Source organism: Pseudorasbora parva, chromosome 19 (assembly GCF_024679245.1).
Source record: "Pseudorasbora parva isolate DD20220531a chromosome 19, ASM2467924v1, whole genome shotgun sequence".
NCBI classification, from domain to species: Eukaryota; Metazoa; Chordata; class Actinopteri; order Cypriniformes; family Gobionidae; genus Pseudorasbora; species Pseudorasbora parva.
In genome coordinates this window covers 43,322,404-43,342,541 of record NC_090190.1, presented here as the reverse complement: position 1 = coordinate 43,342,541, position 20,138 = coordinate 43,322,404, and the positions used below count along the sequence as shown (strand labels likewise).

At 41.8% G+C, this 20,138-nt stretch overlaps 1 long non-coding RNA gene across 1 annotated transcript; it reads right to left on the bottom strand.

Moving 5' to 3' along the window:
- Positions 1–18,410: 18,410 nt before the first annotated feature.
- On the bottom strand, positions 18,411–19,909 carry LOC137048413 (uncharacterized). Its single transcript, XR_010899399.1, has 3 exons — positions 19,214–19,909; positions 18,912–19,026; positions 18,411–18,802 (listed from the first exon to the last, which is right to left on the bottom strand). It is a non-coding gene; the product is annotated as an uncharacterized lncRNA (long non-coding RNA).
- Between the last annotated feature and the right edge of the window lie 229 nt (positions 19,910–20,138).

Here is a 20,138-nt window from a genome sequence, read left to right as displayed (position 1 = left end):
CCAGGGTGTCCGGTACACCATGGTGGGGTCCAATGCCCCAGTCATGCGTGCGGAAATCGCGACCCTACTGGCGAAGGGCGCGGTCGAGCTCGTCCCTCCAGCCGAGATGAAGTCCGGCTTTTACAGCCCTTACTTCATTGTACCGAAGAAATCCGGTGGGTTACGACCGATCCTGGACCTTCGCGTCCTGAACCGATCCCTGTACAGGCTTCCGTTCAGGATGTTGACTGCGAAACGCCTTTTCGAATGCGTTCGTCCATGCGATTGGTTTGCAGCGATCGACCTGAAGGACGTGTACTTCCATGTGTCCATCCTTCCGCGACACAGACCATTCCTACGGTTTGCGTTCGAAGGGCGGGCATATCAGTATGCCGTACTACCATTCGGGCTAGCTCTGTCCCCTCGCGTCTTCACGAAGATTGACGAGGCAGCCCTTGCGCCACTCAGGCAACAAGGGGTTCGCATCCTGAACTATCTCGACGACTGGCTCATACTGGGCCACTCTCGGGACCGGGTGTGCGAACAAAGAGACCTGGTTCTCCACCACTTAGCTCGTTTGGGCCTTCGGGTCAACTGGGAGAAGAGCAAACTCTGCCCAGTGCCAGGATCTCTTTTCTCGGTATGGAGATCGACTTGGTCGCCATGTGTGCGCAGCTTACCGGCGTGCGCGCGCAGTCACTGCTGACTTGCCTCATGCAGATAGAGAGCAAGAGTGCGGTTCCACTGAAACTGCTTCAGAGGCTCCTGGGGCATATGGCATCTGCAGCCGCGGTGACGCCGCTCAGATTGCTTCATATGAGACCGCTTCAGCACTGGCTTCGCGATCGAGTCCCGAGATGGGCATGGCAGTCTGGCACGCTCCGGGTCCCAGTGACTCGGGCCTGCAGACAGACACTCACCCAGTGGTCGAACCTCAGCTTTCTACGGGCAGGTGTGCCCTTAGAACGAGTTTCCCGGCATGTTGTTGTGTCAACAGATGCGTCCACCACGGGTTGGGGTGCCATGTGCAATGGACATGCAGCCGCCGGCTCTTGGTCAGAGAGCCAGAGCCGCCTGCATATCAATTGCCTCGAGTTGCTGGCAGTACGGTTCGCCCTGCACCGCTTCCAAGCGTTGCTGAAGGGTCAACACGTACTAGTCAGATTGGACAACACGGCCGTAGTAGCGTACATCAACCACCAGGGCGTTCTACGCTCCAGCCGCATGTCTCAACTCGCCCGCCATCTCGTTTTATGGAGTCAGAAGCGCCTGAGGGCCCTTTGTGCTGTCCATATCCCGGGGATCCTGAACCGTGCAGCCGACGAGCTCTCACGGTTTCAGCCAATCCCTGGGGAGTGGAGACTCCATCCCCAGTCGGTCCAGCTGATTTGGGATCAGTTCGGGGACGCACAGGTAGATCTGTTTGCCTCCCGCGACTCGTCCCACTGCAGCCTGTACTATTCCCTGACCGAGGGCACGCTCGGCACGGATGCACTGGCGCACAGCTGGCCGCAGGGCCTACGCAAGTATGCGTTTCCCCCAGTGAGCCTTCTTGCACGTGTTCTGTGCAAGGTCAGGGAGGACAAGGAGCAGGTCATCTTGGTCGCCCCGTACTGGCACGGCCGGACCTGGTTCCCAGAACTAGTTCTCCTTGCGACAGCCCCTCCCTGGCCAATTCCTCTGAGACAGGATCTACTCTCTCAAAGGACGGAGCACCCTGTGGCACCCGCGTCCCGATCTTTGGAACCTCCACGTGTGGCTCCTGGATGGGACGCGGCAGGTTTGAGTACCCTACCACCTCTGGTGGTGGCTACCATCACTTCCGCTCGGGCGGAGTCCACAAGACAGGCCTATGCGTTGAAGTGGAACCTCTTCGTCAATTGGTGCTCTTCTCGCCAAGAAGACCCCTGGAAATGCCCGATCGGGTCTGTGCTCTCTTTCCTCCAGGAAGGGTTGGATCGAAGGCTGTCTCTATCCACCCTGAAGGTTTATGTGGCCGCTATCGCCGCCTACCATGACCTCTTGGACGGGAAAACGTTAAGTAAGCACGACCTGGTCATCAAGTTCCTGAGGGGTGCGAGGAGACTACATCCTCCTCGTGCTCCTCTCGTACCCTCTTGGGACCTCTCAGTAGTTCTAAGTGCTCTGCAGAGGGCCCCATTTGAGCCTTTGCGGTTAGTAGATGTTAAGTTCTTGTTTATGAAGACAGCGCTCCTGACCGCACTGGCCTCCATCAAGAGGGTAGGGGACCTGCAGGCATTTTCGATTGACGAAGCGTGCCTGGAATTCGGGCCGGCTGACTCTTACGTGATCCTGAGACCCCGGCCTGGATATGTGCCCAAGGTTCCCACCACTCCGTTCAGAGACCAGGTGGTGAACCTGCAAGCGCTGCCTTTGGAGGAGGCAGACCCAGCCTTGGCATTGCTCTGTCCAGTACGCGCCCTTCACACTTATGTAGACAGGATGCAGTGTTTCAGGACCTCAGACCAGCTCTTTGTCTGTTATGGTGGGAAGCTGAAAGGGAAGGCTCTCTCAAAGCAAAGGCTGTCTCACTGGATAGTGGACACCATTGTTTTGGCTTACCAGCAGCAGGGACGCCCATGTCCCCTTGGGGTCAGGGCCCACTCCACTCGGAGCGTGGCCTCCTCTTGGGCTTTAGCACATGGTGCTCCACTGACAGACATCTGCAGAGCTGCAGGCTGGCCGACACCAAACACATTAGCCAGGTTTTATAACCTCCGAGTGGAGCCTGTATCCGACTATGTACTCGCCTCTACAAGTGGCCGGTAATGGATTGGCTCAGGTGTCTTCGCTTGCTCGCCATTCCACTCCACGGACTGGATACGTGCGATATTTTTCTCAGGTGAGCTCCCCGAGAGCCCTGAGCTCCTCCAGCACTGTCGACGCCGACGCCAGTAAGTCTGCCCTTAGCCCAGACACTCGTGTCCGGCCAGGTGCCCCATGTGCATGGTTCCCCTCCGGCGACCCCCACATGTGTATTTCCACCGTAAGCCTCCCTGAGCGGGTGTATTCCCTTGGCAACCTTGCCACCCCCTGGGGTTAAAAATCCACCTGCGGCTGGTACCCCAGTGATCTTCCGTATGCAGCCCCCCGGGGTCATACGTGTATTCCTAAGTCCTCCCTACGGGTAGGCATCTTGGCGCATATCTCCTCCTGGAATATGCCTCCCAGTGTACCTTGGTATTCCTGCGTTAAGTAGAGGCCTTTGACCGTCCTACTTGCATCAGGGTTCTCACGCTTGCGCAGGGCACTGGAAGACAGCCGAGTGGCGTTATTGCATTGGGACCCCCATTCGTCAGTCACTGACGTTACGTCGGAGTGACTGAATGAAAGGGAACGTCTCGGTTACGTATGTAACCCTCGTTCCCTGAGGAGGGAACGGAGACGTAACGTCCCGTTGCCACATCCGCTGTACCGCTGGAACGGAGTTCAACTTGGCTCCTCAGCAGGTAAAACATAATGCGATGATGCCAGCTACTTCCTTATATACCCACGTGGGTAGGCGGAGTTACGCATGCAAATCTCGCATGCCCATGGCATTGGCACTGCCATTGGGCGCTTTCTATTCTCGGAGATGATAGGCTTCTAAGCGAAACCCCCATTCGTCAGTCACTGACGTTACGTCTCCGTTCCCTCCTCAGGGAACGAGGGTTACATACGTAACCGAGACGTTTTCATTGGCTGCATGTTCATGTCTCGTTTAGTGTGAGTGAATGTTCATGTCTTTCCTTGTCCCATGTGCTCATGTCAATTGTCTAACCCCACCCACCTTGTTTTCCTGATTATTGGTCTTCTCTCATTACCCGCGTTTGTGTGCTCACCTGTTCCTCATGTCTTCTGCTCCCTTTATAATGTGTGCTCTTTCCCTCATGTTTTGCTGGTTCGTTATATGTTGTGCCTACGTGTGCTGTTATGCTTTATGTGAGTACTACCGGTTAGTGATGGCCAAATAAAGCGTTTTGAAGCATTATTGCTTTCTGATACAATTGTGTCGAAAATGGTTCTTCATTCAGATAGAAATTGCGGCACCATCTCCTGGTGAAGTAAATGTAATGCAACAAAGCTGACAACCATACAATGCAAGTAGGCTTATGTTCACGCCCCGTTTATTACGTGTTTATGTAGCTGAATTTTACAGATACTGATGAATTTCATGTGTTCACCTTGATAATAAAACATTAAGCATGATGTGTGTGTGTAATTATTTCTTTAGACAAGGACAGAAGATCAGACCAGCTTTAAAAAGTTGAAAACCATCACAGAAATTCTAATGGTTTCTATTAAAATACCAATAGGAACTGTTGGCTTTTACCATTTAAACTACTACAGAATTATTAATTTTTTTTTTTTGTGTGGGACATATTCCATTAGGATGTGATGCCCCCACCAACAGAATCCAACAGAAACCAACACCCAACACATCAAAAGAGACCCACAGAGACCACAATAATTCCCATTACAACCAATAAAATTCCCATGAAAACCATTAAATGCAATAGAATTTCAGTAATGGTTTCTATCGTGTTTATTTATTTATTTATTTATTTATTTATTACTCAATCCATGACAGGCCCGCTGGCCATTATTCTTCACCAATTTCAATTTCCCCATCTCCTTCTGTTCTGGTTCAAAGAATATTAAGGCAGACACCTTATCCCATCTCTACAGTCCCAAGGAAATGTCTAAAGAATCTGAACCCAACCATTATCGAAAACCATTAAATGCAATAGAATTTCAGTAATGGTTTCTATCGTGTTTATTTATTTATTTATTTATTTATTTATTTATTTAGCATGGCAGTATATGTGTGAAAGCACATAAGAACTACAGCCGGCAGGTTTCAAACCTGTCAACACTGATTGGGCTGTCAAAGCAGTCAGGTGGTTCACTACAGGAGTAAAGCAGTGTGTTTGCTTCAGAAGGCATATTCACGTGACTAGTGACGTAATGATACAAGCTCCGAAGCAGTGGTTCATTGCAAGGACCGTTCGAGTTTGAAGCAAGCTTCGGAGAATCGGTGTAAGACGTAACATCACTACTACCGGTTGGTCCTGCCTTATTTCCTGTGTCTCTAATTTCTGTCCTGCAAGCAGAGCTTCCCTGGCAGCCTGTTGTCTTGGTCTAGCAGCAGTTTGGTGTTTTTCCTGAGATACCTGATTGCATTGCCCTAGGATTCCTGCCTGGCCATCGCTGGATTCCTCTGTTCTTGCTGTGCTCTGACAGAACTGCTCTCCAGTCTACACTCTACTTGAAGTTATAGTGGCTGCTCTTTCTGCCTGTTATTGTGTTCGTTATCTGCCTACTGTTTGGACTGTGTTCTCCTCCTCACCATACCTTGTCTTCGTCAGCTGTTGTGTTAATAAACCCCTGATCACTCATTCCTGCATTTGAGTCCTCTTTTAGTGTACCATGACAATTAGGCTATAATCTATTGATTAACCAGTCTAATGTCTAGAAAAATAAGTCTGCCAAGCTTTGATAATGTATGGAATATTAAATTAATATATTATCCATTAAAAAAAACAATAGGCCTACATTTAGTTCACAGATGTGTCTGTCATCGCATGCTTTAAGTCAAACAGTCTGAGACACTGAAATGCTTCTCTGCAAAGTGTACAGTTTGCCTTAGGTTCATCGAAAGTTACTGGACAGAGCCACTGATACTGTTTTTCTTTTCAGACCTATATCTGGAAATCCTCTTGCGTTCAAACTGTGGATGTGAGCTCAACATGTTTTTTAAAAAATTGCGCAAGTTTTCAGCGCATGCTCTCGAGCCTCTGTTGCTATGGCAGCAAAGCCACTTAAATGCAATCTTCTGCATCATATCACTTGTAAACATGGGACGATTCGGTATCTCAAAGGACAGGTGACAACCTTTTAATTTTTTTCATCCTGGCCGTCGGAATCAATCCATATAGCAGCACGAAGGAGTTCGCTAAAATATTGGTGGGGAAAATTTTGCCATCTTAGATTATTGATTGGGACTAGTACCTAGCATCCCCCCTTAAACCTACGCCCATGACGGAATCCATCCCACCTTCCATGTCTATTTGTTGAAACCTTTTTGTCTTCAAAGAGCCTGGCGCAACCACTGAAGCCCCCCTTCCTCTCATCCTAGAGGACGGTGCCGCTTAGCAGATGGAGGATATCTTGGACTCCCGGTGCCGTGGTGGTCTTCTGGAATACCTCGTAGAGGTATGGGAGTGCTACGGTCCCTAGGAACACTTACGGGTACCCAGAAATGACATTCTCGACTCTAACTTGCTCGACATTTTCCATGCCAATCATCCGACGATGTCAGGGTCCTCGGCCGTGAGGAGCGGGCCGTGGAGGGGGAGTAATATTACTGACACACCAGGATCCAACATCACCCAATAGTGTGAAAAAGGTGTGAAAAAGCCCTTAGTCTTTTTCCGGACTCGTTAGCATCAAGTGCTTACCTGCATGCTCACCTTAAAGACTGCCAAACTCTACTCACCTGTCTCCTGTGTTTCTCCAAGTCTCCATCGTGTTGCCTCTTGTGTTAATCCTCCCAGAAGTCTCCTTCATTCCAGACTCCAGCCCACTCTACCAGCAAGTACAAAAACTGCATCACTCAGTATTGCTCATCAGAACCTAGCTTACTCCAAGCTCACTCACCTGCACTGTCTTCATCTCTTCTGGTTGTTCAAATAAATCAGTTACCTGTATCTCTTTTCTCCGTCCCTTCTATTTTGTAACAATAACACTGTGCCATATGATTGTTAAAGCTGTTAAAACATTCAGATTTTGGTTTTTGCATCCAAATCACAATGAATGATTGGTCAAAGACCCTATCTATAATCCTGTATGACTGTCCTCTTACTGTCATTGGGTCAGTTTTCTTTATGACAAATAAAATAGTGATAAATAGTTATTAATTAAATTAAAGTACACTGAATTATGTTTTTATAGTATAAACTACTATATTAAATAAATTAATGAAACTCTTATTAATCATGTTTATAGTATGCAAGTCACCATGAGCAGGAAAGTAACCTCAGAAAAAGAAACTACATTAACTTTAAATTAAAATATGAACAGTTTTAATCATCACTACTCACTGAAGCTTCTCCAGTTTATAATGTGGGTCATCCTTCAGATCAGAGAGCAGCTTCACACCTGAGTCTCCTAGTTGATTAGATGTCAGATCCAGTTCTCTCAAGTGTGAGGGGTTTGATCTCAGAGCTGAAGCCAGAGCAACACAACCTTCATCTGTAACACCACAATAACTCAACCTGTAGAGAACAATGACACTCTTCAGTCTCTCAGTTCAGGATCTACAGCTCAGATAAGCAGGAACTTCACAATCAGAAACCGAGACTTAATCCACAGCACCATAAACAGGTACTGTATAAGGTTCCCGCTTCCACATGCTGACTGAACGGGGTTAGTTTCAATATCATAAAAAATGGAAGAGCCTTAATTTTTTTTTTATCTGAGTACCTCAAAACTCTCAGCACAGCTGTTGATATAAGCACAGGTGTCACATCTTTACATCATCCAATCTTGAGTTTATTTTATCATTAATATTGTAAAATTATGTAAAACTCTAAAAGAATCTAATGAAGATTAAATCACCTTGAATAATCTGGCAGTCAGAGGCGGACAATAGTGGAGTATTTTACTTTCTACTCAAGTACATTTTTCAAGTATATGCTTTATCAATGTTTTTCTTTGGAAAACTTTTACTTCACTATATTCCAAAGAATAATATATAAGTTCATACTTTTTACTGCACTACATTTCATAAATAAAATGTTTTTTTAACCTTTAAATCTTAATTATATTAAACATATAGTACTTTCTTACTTGTACTCAGCACCACATATTTTATGTAATTAAGTATTAAACGATATTCAGTATGAAACAGTCTAGTAAAAAATACAATATTATGTTTTGGAATGTCTTGAATTCAAAGTTTTCCAAAGAACACAGATAAAGAACATATACCTGAAAAATAAAATCGGAAAGTAAAAATACTCCACTACTGTCCACCTCTGCTGGCAGGTCATTTAGTCTTGCTTAGTTTTTGTTTAATTTTGTTCATTGTTCACCACAAGAGGAAAAATATAGGTGGATGTTGAAACATTTATATAATCTTACCTTAGTTTGTTCAGTTTACAGTGAGGATCCTTCAGTAGCTCAGAGAACAGCTTCACTCCTGAGTCTCCTAGTTTATTCCATGACAGATCCAGTTCTCTCAGGTGTGAGGGGTTTGATCTCAGAGCTGAAGTCAGAGCACCACAACCTTTATCTGTAACACCACAATAACTCAACCTGTAGAGAACAATGACACTCTTCAGTCTCTCAGTTCAAGGTCTTACAATAATTTTTCAGTCTCTGCCATGGGAAGGTCTTGGTTACAAGTCCCACATGGCATACTGTAATGTAAAATGCTGTCTTTGATGCCATCTCTCTGCCTCTTTTGCAATCATCTCTGATCAATCTGACAGACACAACTGTAACTCAGCGCATACTTGCCACAAAACACGACAGGTATCACTTTAAAAATCCTGGAAGTAATTAAAAAAACTATTTTCTCTGTTTATGTGATATGTATTAAACAGCAAGATGTACAGTTTCTCCAGCATAGCTTCATTATCTTTAATGTGACCACACCATGTATGCAAAGAGATTCACATGCAAATCGTCCACGTGAAGGAACACAAACCTGTTACCTGTCACCTCAAAACAAAGACTCAGCTTCATCATTCTTATGCATTATTCAATTTTGAAGGTAAAACATCTCTTCTCACTTATATTAGTGTTATTGTTACATAAACTTCACATTCTAGACTAAAATGTGTGAAATCAATGGAAACATGTTAAAATCTGAAATAGCTAGGCAAACTTTTAATGCTAAATAAAGATACACTTATAACATGAGGATATTTTTATGCTCTCGATTACATTGCAAACAAATGATTATGATATACACGGTGATACTGTAATGAGAAATCCATATTGAAAACAGTTGAGTACATTTTATTCAGGATTCTTTGATGGATAGAAATTAAACAAAAAAGCAGGGACCCACTTTATATTAGGTGGCCTTAACTACTATGTACTAACATTTTAATTAATAATTTGATACAATGCCCTTATTGTGTACATACATGTTTTTACATTGTACTTACATTTTAAAAATACCAGCGTGCAATTACATCTGTTTTTAATTTCTGTAGTTACATTTTTAATTACACAGTTGGCACTTCCCTTACACCTAACCCTACCCTTAAACTTACCGACACCACCACACCTGTCCCTAACTCCACCCGTATCACACCTCAATATCAGCAAACGCTCGAGCGGTGAGTGATTCCAAATTGAACACCTGTGATTGGCCAATTTCGTTGTAGAAGTCCACAAACATGTCTGTGATTGGCTACATTACTCACCGAGGCGAAAACACGTTGGAAATGTAATCATTTGACGAGTGCAAATCTTTTGCTAGCTTAATATGCAGTTATTACGAATTCTTACAGAGGATTACATATCCTAGACAAGCAGTTATGTGCAGCGTTTCACTCTAAAAGCAGAAGCTGCAGCAGTTGGCAGTGGTTTGAGTGAGAAAATTACACTTTATTATCAAGTCCGTCTCAAGCTCAGAACAGCGATGACTATGCAGTGCGTGGACAAGCCTCCCCCTAAGCCCTTCTGGCGCAGGGCCTGGTTTTGTGAGTTTTCGCTGCATTCACGCTGTAAACCAATGCTGCCTCTCAGTCTTTCTGCCACTCAGCGGGGCGTAATCACAGTCACTCCAGCTGATGATGACGTCACGTGCATTCCCTCTATAGGATTGCGGTGATTTGATAGTGTCACGATTCACCAGTGAGAGTGCCCCGATTACCACCAGAGGGCACTCCAACCCATACTGTAATTCTATCATAGAATCAGTTCAATAAAGCAACCAATGTTGTGTTGTAAATAAATGCAAAAAAATATCAAAAAGCTTTTAATCTCTTCATATTATTTGTTTAAGTTCCCTCACAGTCATTCTGATATGGCCATTAGGATCAGGGGATGGTCTTTGTCTGTAGGTGTGAAACACATCAATATTCATGATGATTCATGCCCTCCCCGTACAAGCCATCCTGACACAAAACATGTCTTTAAATCAATATATTGTTTTATGTGTATCAGTGGCCAGAGTGATTTTTACATTATCTTGAAGCAAAAATTCTAGCCTATGTGATCCAGTTTTCAAAAGTCTTCTGACAAATATGGATCCCAAAGATGGGTTATATAGCCTTATAACAGAGGCTTAATTTCACAAACCACACATAAATTAAATTTTTTCAAAAGTACAAACTTTTGCACACATGCTGCTCACATATTATTGTAGCAGAGTGTGTGCTGAATGCAGTGTAATCAGACTTGAAAATGTAGCCATGAAAATGTTCCAAGTAACAGAAATAAGCACAAATGTCAGGGCATGTAAAAACACTTCCAGGGCCAAGAAAACAGCTCAGGGTTCAGAGGGTTGGTAAACTGATATCAGCATCAGTTATAGAATAAAATGTGTAAACTACAAATGCAATTTAGAGGCAATAAAACATTCACATAAAAATCATTAAAGAACAAACAGTCCCTTACATAATCAATATATAGGTAAATACACTGTTAAAGAAACTGTTGCTGTTTGCTGTCAGTTTTGATTTCTGTCTCATTCAATCCTCCATGACACTGACCTCTACAATCATTAGCTCTCTTCCGGTGCACGCTGGGAGTGTTTGGGGTGTGTGAGGGTGCTCACAAGGAGAGGGCTACTATTGTTTTGGGTGTTTTTTTCCGCCTATATATATTGGTTTATTTTGTTTTCTTTTTCAATAATATTTGATCTTCTTTTTTTGCGCAAGTTTGTACGAGTGTTTGAAGCGGCATGTTAATGAAAAGGTTGATTCTGGTAAAAGTCATGAGTTTTCTGAGTTGAATGATAAAAGTGTAATGGATGAAGATGTAGCAACGGTCAGTGTTGAAAGGGTTTCTGATGAAGATTCTGGAATGGCAAATTCTGGTGAAATGTGTACTGATGCTGATTTGGGGATGAGAGACGATGATGCGTTCTCTGATATATCTGACATTGGATCACAGTGTGGAAATGTGGACGATGTATATCCATTACAAAATATAAATGATTTTCTGAATGTGACCTTTGGTAGATCTATTGAAGTTCAAGATTTTTTTCCTGATTTAGATAAATTCATTCACACAGTGAAATTGTTGCAGAGGAATGTTAGCTTTGAGGCTTTAAGCAAACAAAAAAGGTTCAGGTTGAAGAAGCTGATAACAAAGTTAAGAAGGGATAAAGCAGGTGCCTCAAAAAAGAGATCAAATGTTTAAGTCACACGAGATGAATCACTTTTTGTGCTTTTTTGTTATTTTTCTGTCCTCTTTATATTTTCTTTTTTCTATGGAGCTTTTTAGGGTGGGCTCTTTAAATATGAATGAGGGTAGGGATATGAATAAATTGGCAATGGTAGCGGAGTTATTTAGTATAAAAAAAGGTAAACGTAGCTTTCTTACAAGAAACGCACACTAGTTTAGATAATGAGGCTGATTGGAGTAGATGGTGGAAAGGAAAAAGTGTTTTAAGTCATGGGACAAATACGAGTGCTGGCATAGCCATCTTATTTTCTAAAGAAATTAATGTAAATATTTTGATGGTAGAAGAAATTGTAAAGGGAAGAATATTGCTGTTAAAAATTGAATATGAGGGATCTGTTTTCTTATTGATAAATGTGTATGCACCCAATAATGGACCTGAGCGTGTGAGCCATTTTTTAATGTTAAGGCATGCGATTCAGAAAATTGATGACACTGTTTGTAGTATCATTGGAGGGGATTGGAATTGTACTATTGACTTTATTATTGATAGAAATGGAGAAGAACCCCATCATGAATCAGCAGTTGTATTGTCAAAGTTTTTAAAAGAGTTTGAATTAATAGATATTTGGAGAAAAAGAAATACAGCAATTAAACAGTATACCTGGCTCAAAGCATCTAATAATAGGGTAAGTGGAGCTAGATTAGATAGATTTTATATCGGCAAAGAGTGGAATAATAAAATTACTGAGGTTTCTATTTTACCTGTTGGTTTTTCAGATCACCATTTGATATTATTTGCTTTAAATATGAAAAAAAAAATGTAAAACCAAATTATTGTTGGCATTTTAATACTAAATTATTGCAGGATGCTTTATTTTCTGAAAATTTAACTTTTTTTTGGAATGACTGGCAATTAAAAAAGCTTCTTTTGAAAGTTTGCATATGTGGTGGGAGGTTGGAAAAGCAAATATAAGAATTTTTTGTCAAAATTATAGTTCAAATTCTACGTCTATGGTGAAAGCAGCAATACAAAAACTTCAAAGGGATATACAAGCTTTGGAGAATATTCTGGTGAACAATAATAATGATGGAAAGGTACAAAATGAACATTTGAATAAAAAGAAAGAACTTGGTTCATTATTACAAGAACAAGTTAAGGGAGCACTAATAAGAGCAAGAATTTTTTCCATTAAAGATATGGATGCTCCTTCTTCTTTTTTTAATCTTGAAAAGAAAATTGTTCATAAAAGGCAAATGTATCATCTTCGCCGGCCTGATGGGGTCATAACCTCTGACCCAGTAGAAATAAAGAAAATGGCAGCAAAATTTTATTCGGACTTGTATGATGCTGAGACTTGTGATTCTGAATGTGTTTCTGATTTACTGAGTGATATACTGAAGCTAACAAATGAGCAGAAAAAAATCTCTGGATGGACTAATTACTTTTCAAGAGATTACCGAGGCAATGAGACAGTTATCAAATGGACGTTCTCCTGGAATTGATGGATTGCCAGCAGAATTTTATCAGACATTCTGGAATGTATTAGGACGTGATGTGTACGAAGTATTACTAGAAAGTATAAAGAAAAACTTACTTCCTACAAGTTGTCGAAGAGCAGTCCTATCTTTGCTCCCTAAAAAGGGGGATTTATGCCTTCTAAAGAACTGGAGACCTGTCTCTTTACTGTGTATGGACTATAAAATACTCTCAAAATGTTTAGCAAATAGGATGAAACATATTTTGGATCTATTGGTCCACAGAGATCAAACATATTGTATCCCGAATAGGTCAATTATGGACAATCTTTTTTTGTTAAGAGATGTAATTGATTTGAATCAGTTCAATAATGTTGACCTGGGTGTGCTTTCATTAGAAAGAGAAAGCTTTCAAGAGAAAGCTTTTGAGAGAGTTAATCATGCATATCTGTTTGAGGCTTTGAAAAATTTTGGGTTTGGAAAGAATTTTATATCATATATTCAGCTGTTATATTCTGAAGTTTCTGTGATTGTAAAAGCGGGTGGAGGATTGAGTGCCCCAATACCTGTATTAAAAGGGATTAGGCAAGGCTGTCCACTTTCTGGACAATTATACAGCCTTGTTATTGAACCGCTGTTGTGCAGGCTAAGAAGAGATCTTAAAGGGATTTATACTCCTGATGTAAACATCATGCATGGAATCTCGATATCTGCTTATGCTGATGATGTTACTGTTTTTATTTCAGATCAAAATGATGTTAATATTTACCTGAAACTATTGGGAAATATGAAAAGGCATCATCAGCAAGGGTAAACTGGGGATAAAGACTTATAAAGACTTAGCCTGGACTCAGACAGCAAAAATGATTCTACAAAAAGCAGGTGGTCTTAAATTAGACAGACATCTGTTTCTAATGGAACTGGAAAAAGTGTATCTGTCTGAAGTCACCCCATTTTATCGGTCAATGTTGTACTCTTGGAGAACTGTTTTTAAAGTGGAAAGAGATATTGATGATTCTGGGAGTTGGATACGAGAGGAATCATTGTTTTTTAACCCAATGTTACAGACAAGACTTTTATCTTCTGTTAGCGTGAGTGGATGCATGCAAAGACATGGCATTGTGAAGATGGGGCAACTTTTAAATAATGACCGATGGGAATCCATGGAAACGTTGAAAGAAGTAACGGGGTTAAAGTCCTCATGCTTGACGGAAAAGCTGTTGGAAGAAATTGTTAACACATTACCAAGCAGCTATAGGAGGAATATTGGACAAGATTTTCAATCAGATACAAGAAAAGAGACGGATTTTCCAAAAATAAGAGTTGCTGCTGTCATTGGTGAACCACAAGAAGGCGAATCAGAAGGTTCAATTTTATCTTTTGAAACTCAACAGCTGGGTTTGTTTGAAACAACATCAAAGAAAGAAATATATATTACCACAGTCAAAGTTTTGCATCAAGTTTCACTTAGAGGACAAAAGATCTCAAAGTGGCCAGTGTTGTTGAAGCCAAAATTTCTTGTGAGAGACCAATGGAGAACTTTGTATAAACCTCCAGTGGAGAAAAGCACAGTGGATTTACAATAGAGAATAATTCATGGGGCAATAGCAACGGACAAGCATGTGGCGTACCTTAACCCAGCAGTAGGGGTGGGATGTAGATTTTGTGGAGAAGAAGAGAATTTAGAACATTTGTTTTTAAAATGCAAACGATTAGAAGGTCATTTTGATGTTCTTAGCAGATTGTTTCAAGATTTTGGTGAAGAATTCTCTGAACAAGTGTTTGTAGGGGGTGTGAAATATAATTTTTCAAAGAGGAGGAAGATGTGCTTATTAAACTACTTAATAGGAACTGAAAAACTGTCAATATGGAAAACCAGGAAGAATCAAGGGTTACAGCTTCAAAGTATTAATGTTGAAGTGGTGTTCATGAGATTGGTAGCTAGTAGACTAAAAATAGAATTTGCATACTATAGTCTTTTTAATGATGAGATGGTTTTTAATGACCTGTGGTGTGTCAATGATGTTTTGTGTTTTGTTCAGGACGGACATTTGACTTTGAATTTGTAATTTTATAATGGGTTTTGTTAAAGATTGTTTTTAAAGTGTTGTTTTAAATAAAGTTTTGTAAAACCTCTCTCTCTCTCTCTCTCTCTCTCTCTCTCTCTCTCTCTCTCTCTCTCTCCCTCTCTCTCTCTCTCTCTCTCTCTCTCTCTCTCACATACACACACACACACACGTAGTGTTTCCATGTTTTATGGGGACATCCCATAGGCGTAATGGATTTTATACTGTACAAACCGTATTTTCTATCCCCCTACAATGCCCCTAAACCTACCCATCACACACACACACACACACACACACACACACACACACACACACACACACACACACACACACACACACACACACACACACACACACACACACACACACACACTGCCCCTAAACCTACCCATCACAGGAAACATTCTGCATTTTTACATTCTCAAAAAAAAAAACCTCCTTCTGTAGGATTTATAAGATGTTTTCCTTTTGGGGACCAAAAAGTGTCCCCACAAGGACAACACACACACACACTCGCGAGCGCGATTTTTCCCACTCACTTAACATTGTAACGTTAGAATCGAGTAATTTTTGTTGTGTGTGTGTTCAGGTGGCAAAGTCTCGTACCGCAGGGGAAGTATTTTATAAAAATAAATCTAAACTATTTTGACCACATTTGTCCCCAACATGGTATGAGGGTTAATGGCTAGTGGTTACTTTAGCTATACATTAGCTAACTACTAACTAACCTTTTTGGGCAGACTGGCTCTTCAAATGACGGATGATATTAGAGGTTGTCATCTGGCTGTCCGTCCGTGATTTTTATGTTGCATGTCTTGCAACACGCAACGTTCGTGTGTGTAACGTTCGTCTTTTGCCATCTTGCAAATAATAGTTGAAGCCGAAAGCGATGACCCTCTGTATCCCTCTGGGCTGGCTGACATGTTGATGTGATATGTGATAAGTGGGCGTGGTGTGTGTAAGGTGCGAGAGGGCATGACTGATGATAGTGTCGTGATCCAGTCATGACAGCGCTGTTCTCAGTCTGCGCTCCATCTGGGACAACTTTATGTTTATTAAATAATTTATATATTTTATATTCAAATTGAAAACATGATGTGATTAACACTCAAGTCATTCAAGTCATCGTGTCTCAAGTCAAGTCAAGTCCCGAGTCTTTAACTTCCAAGTCCGAGTCAAGTCTCAAGTATTTTCTATTTTGTCAAGTCAAGTCACAAGTCATAAAAATAGCGACTCGAGTGCAAGTCACCAAGTCTCAAGTCCCCATGTCTGACACACACACACACACACACACACACACACACACACACACACACACACACACACACACACACACACACACACACACACACACACAGACACACACACACCTCCTCACAAACACACCATTTTTTTGCTTTGGTATGAAAGAACATGCTAAAATTATAAATGTGATCATGTTTTATCAGTGTTGTGATTGTTGTCAGTGTGACTTACTGAACTGATCTGGAATCTTTAACCACAGGCAGCAGCTTCTGAAGAACTTCATCTGCTGTGTTTTGTGCTCCAGTAAACTGATTTAGATAAAAAACATCCATCTTCTTCTCTGATGTCAGCAACACATAAACCAGAGCTGACCACTGGGAAGAGGAGAGTTTTGTTCCTCTTATTTCCCCATATTTCAGAAAATGTTGAACCTCCTGCATCAGTGAATCCTCTCCCAGTTCATTCAGACAGTGGAACAGATTGATGGATCTCTCTGGAGAGGGATTCTCCCTGATCTTCTGTTTGATGTACTGAACTGTTTCCTCTTTGTTGTAGGAGCTGCTTCCTGTCTGTGTCAGTAGTTCTCGTAAGAGAGACTGGTTGGACTCCAATGAGAAACCCAGAAGGAAACGCAGGAAAAGGTCCAGATGTCCATTCTTACTATCTAAAGCCTCATTCACAGCTCTTTGATGCAGCTCAGATAATGAGTGATATTTCTTCCTGTTTAAAACCTCAGACAACACATTTGGTTTGGTGATTTGGACAAACACATTTCTGTTCTTGTTTATTAGAGAGATGTGTGCATATAGAGCTGCTAGATGTTCCTGGATGCTCAGGTGAACAAAGCAGAAGACTTTCCCCCGATACAAGCCCAACTCCTCTCTGAAGATCTGAGTGCACAATCCTGAGTACACTGTTGCTTCTGTCACATCAATGCCACACTCTCTCAGGTCTTCCTCATAGAAGATCAGGTTGCCTTTCACAAGCTGCTGGAAAGCCAGTTTCCCCAGTTTGAGAATCATGTCTTCATCTTTCACTTTCTTCTCATAGTCCTTCTCATGTTTGATATTGGTCTGAATGATCAGGAAGTGTGTGTACATTTGAGTGAGAGTCTTGGGAATCTCTCCTCTCTCTGCTTCACTCAACATCTTCTCTAGAACAGTGGCTGAGATCCAGCAGAACACTGGGATGTGGCACATGATGTGGAGACTCCTTGAGGACTTCAGGTGTGTGATGATTGTAATGGCCAGACTCTGATCACTGATCCTCTTCCTGAAGTATTGCTCCTTCTGTGGGTCATTGAAGCCTCGTACCTCTGTCACTCGATGGGCACACTCAGAGGGGACGAGATCAGCTGCTGCTGGTCTGGAGGTGATCCAGATGAGAGCAGAGGGAAGCAGATTCCCCTTAATGAGGTTCATCAGCAGCACGTCCACTGAGGCTGGTTCAGATATTTTACACAGATTCACTTTGCTCTCAAAGTTCAGAGACAGACGACACTCATCCAGACCATCAAAGATGAACAACATTTTATATTTATCACTGGATATTTTGTTTCTTTTTGTTTCAGGGAAAAAGACATGAAGAAGATCTGAAAGACTGAGTGTTTTGTCCTTCATCAAGTTGAGCTCTCTGAAAGGAAGTGGAAATATGAGATGGATGTCCTGATTCTCTTTCCCTTCAGCCCAGTCCACAATGAACTTCTGCACAGACACTGCATGAAAAGTGGGATTTTCGTCCCCGTAAACGGCCGGAAATCTCCCTGATTTTCGACAATTAACGTCAGTTTACAGCCTGTGAACGTCGCGTTCGTCTGTGCCACATATTGACGGAAACGAACCATGACGTATGTGGAGCTTGCGGAGGCATGCTGGCGCCGGCGCTAATGGCTCTAATTAGCATATGAATAGCAGCTCTGGGCGGCGCCTTGCCGGAATGGCTTGAATTTCCTCACTCAGTATTGGTTGAAACTACTACATTGAAACAAGAAATATCACTCGTGATTGGTTGGCAGATCTGTTACTATTGGTCAACCTGGGTAATAAATTAATAAATTTAAACCCCCAAATTATAATAATTTTACACACATATATATATAATTATGATTTGCATATTATTTTTTAATTGTATATATTCATATTCATGTGATATGCTATTATGTTTTATATTCATGTCATTGTTATCCTATGGACTACGCTATTATAACCATCAAGGACATTCATTTATTGAGGAAAGGAAAATATGCCAGGGATGTGCAGTTTATTCAAAGAAAGAGCTTTATTAGAACAAACACAAACACACAACCAAATGCAAAACGTGTGAGATCTGCCCACACAACAATAGGAAGCTCACGAGAAGCCCAAAATCCTACAGCACCATGAAGTCTCTGTTTTCCGCTTCAGAGCTGTAGGTAACTAGCGCCATTCTGTCTGATTTCAGTCCATTTTTCAGACGTCTGTCGTGCGTTGCCCTGTTCTTTGGAATCGCCTCTAATCTCGATTGCAGCGTGGCACAGAGCTCGGCGAGCTCCTGGCTGGTCAAACAGTCCATCCAGACACTGCGCGAACGATGCCGTCTACCTCATCAGACATCAGGTCTATGGCAGCGCACTTCCAAAGGCCCACCTCATCCTCAGCTAACACACTCTTTCTTGCTTGTAGCAGCTGTAAAAACAAACAATAAAGACAATCAGTATTGCGCGATGTACTGCGTAAAATGCACCTGAAAAATAGTCACACTGACCAAAAACGGATCTAATCTAATAAATCTTACCCTCTTTCTTCTCAATCGACTCCGAGCTGAACTCTTCACAGCTTCTGCGTGCGATGCAAGAACTGGATGTTTGTACCTGAAGCTCCTGCGTACTGTCTCTATGTCTTACATGCAGCTGGAAAACAATTAAATGAGTGTTATGACGAAGTTGTGAAGACAGCGTACTGCTTCCTGTAAAATGACCAGAAAAAGAAAACACTTTTATAAAGCAACTTACATTTGTTCTTTTACAAGGCTAATTTCAGCTAGTGCTACTTAAAAAGCTTTGCTTTAGGTTACTTTAGCTTAGATAACAGTCTTACCGCAATCTTAGGACTGGTCTTCTCTTAGGCACTCGTCTTCTCTTCTTAAAGTTAGTATCTTCCACACAGTTTTTCGACTCCAAAGCAAGCAACCTATCATCTATGGACAGCAACCTGGAGATTACTAAAGTTAACTGCTCGTTAAAATCGGCAGCAAGCTGACGAGATTGCATTCAGCTGTTTCTTCCCGCCGGTGTTACGGATCAACTGGGGATCATGTTATCTGGGGACGGGCACGTGCACGCAGCTAGTTTTACCTGGATTTACAGCAGATGTTAGACGAGGACAGATTCGTCACAGCGGATTTTCCACTGAACAGATTTAAAACGCTTTCCACATTATTGGTAAATGTTTGCATAATATCAGGCTCTGTGTTTTCCTCTGTCGCTGCTTTGCTGTATGTTTCAAACGCAGTTTAAGGGAATTTTTAATGTGGTTTCATTTCACAACACAGACCACGCCCACATTTTGTTACATTCTTTTCGATGAAAGTCGTATCCAATGACAATTACATTCAATAAATTACATTGTGTCGTATTAGTATCGGAATTTTTATTTTATTTTTAATAACTATTATTTTTGTAATTTGCTTAGGGTATTTTTTAAATTATATATATCCTAACTAAAATAACTCATAGCCTGTCATATTACCTTTCTCATATTAGCCTATTATATTCTATTATAATCTATTATATTGCCCACCCCTTGCCCACCTGCACATCCCAGCTGATATACAAGATTTGAAAGTTTGAAAGGGTTTTAAATCTTTTAAATAAAGTAAAATGATTCAAAATCAAGTAATTTATATATGCCAAAGTCAACTTTAAACATACAATGTAATTTCCAAACAGCAAAATTGTGGCCAGTGAAAATGCTGAGTGGCTAGTAACTTTGGAAAACCACTAGCCACGGTGGCCGGTGAGCA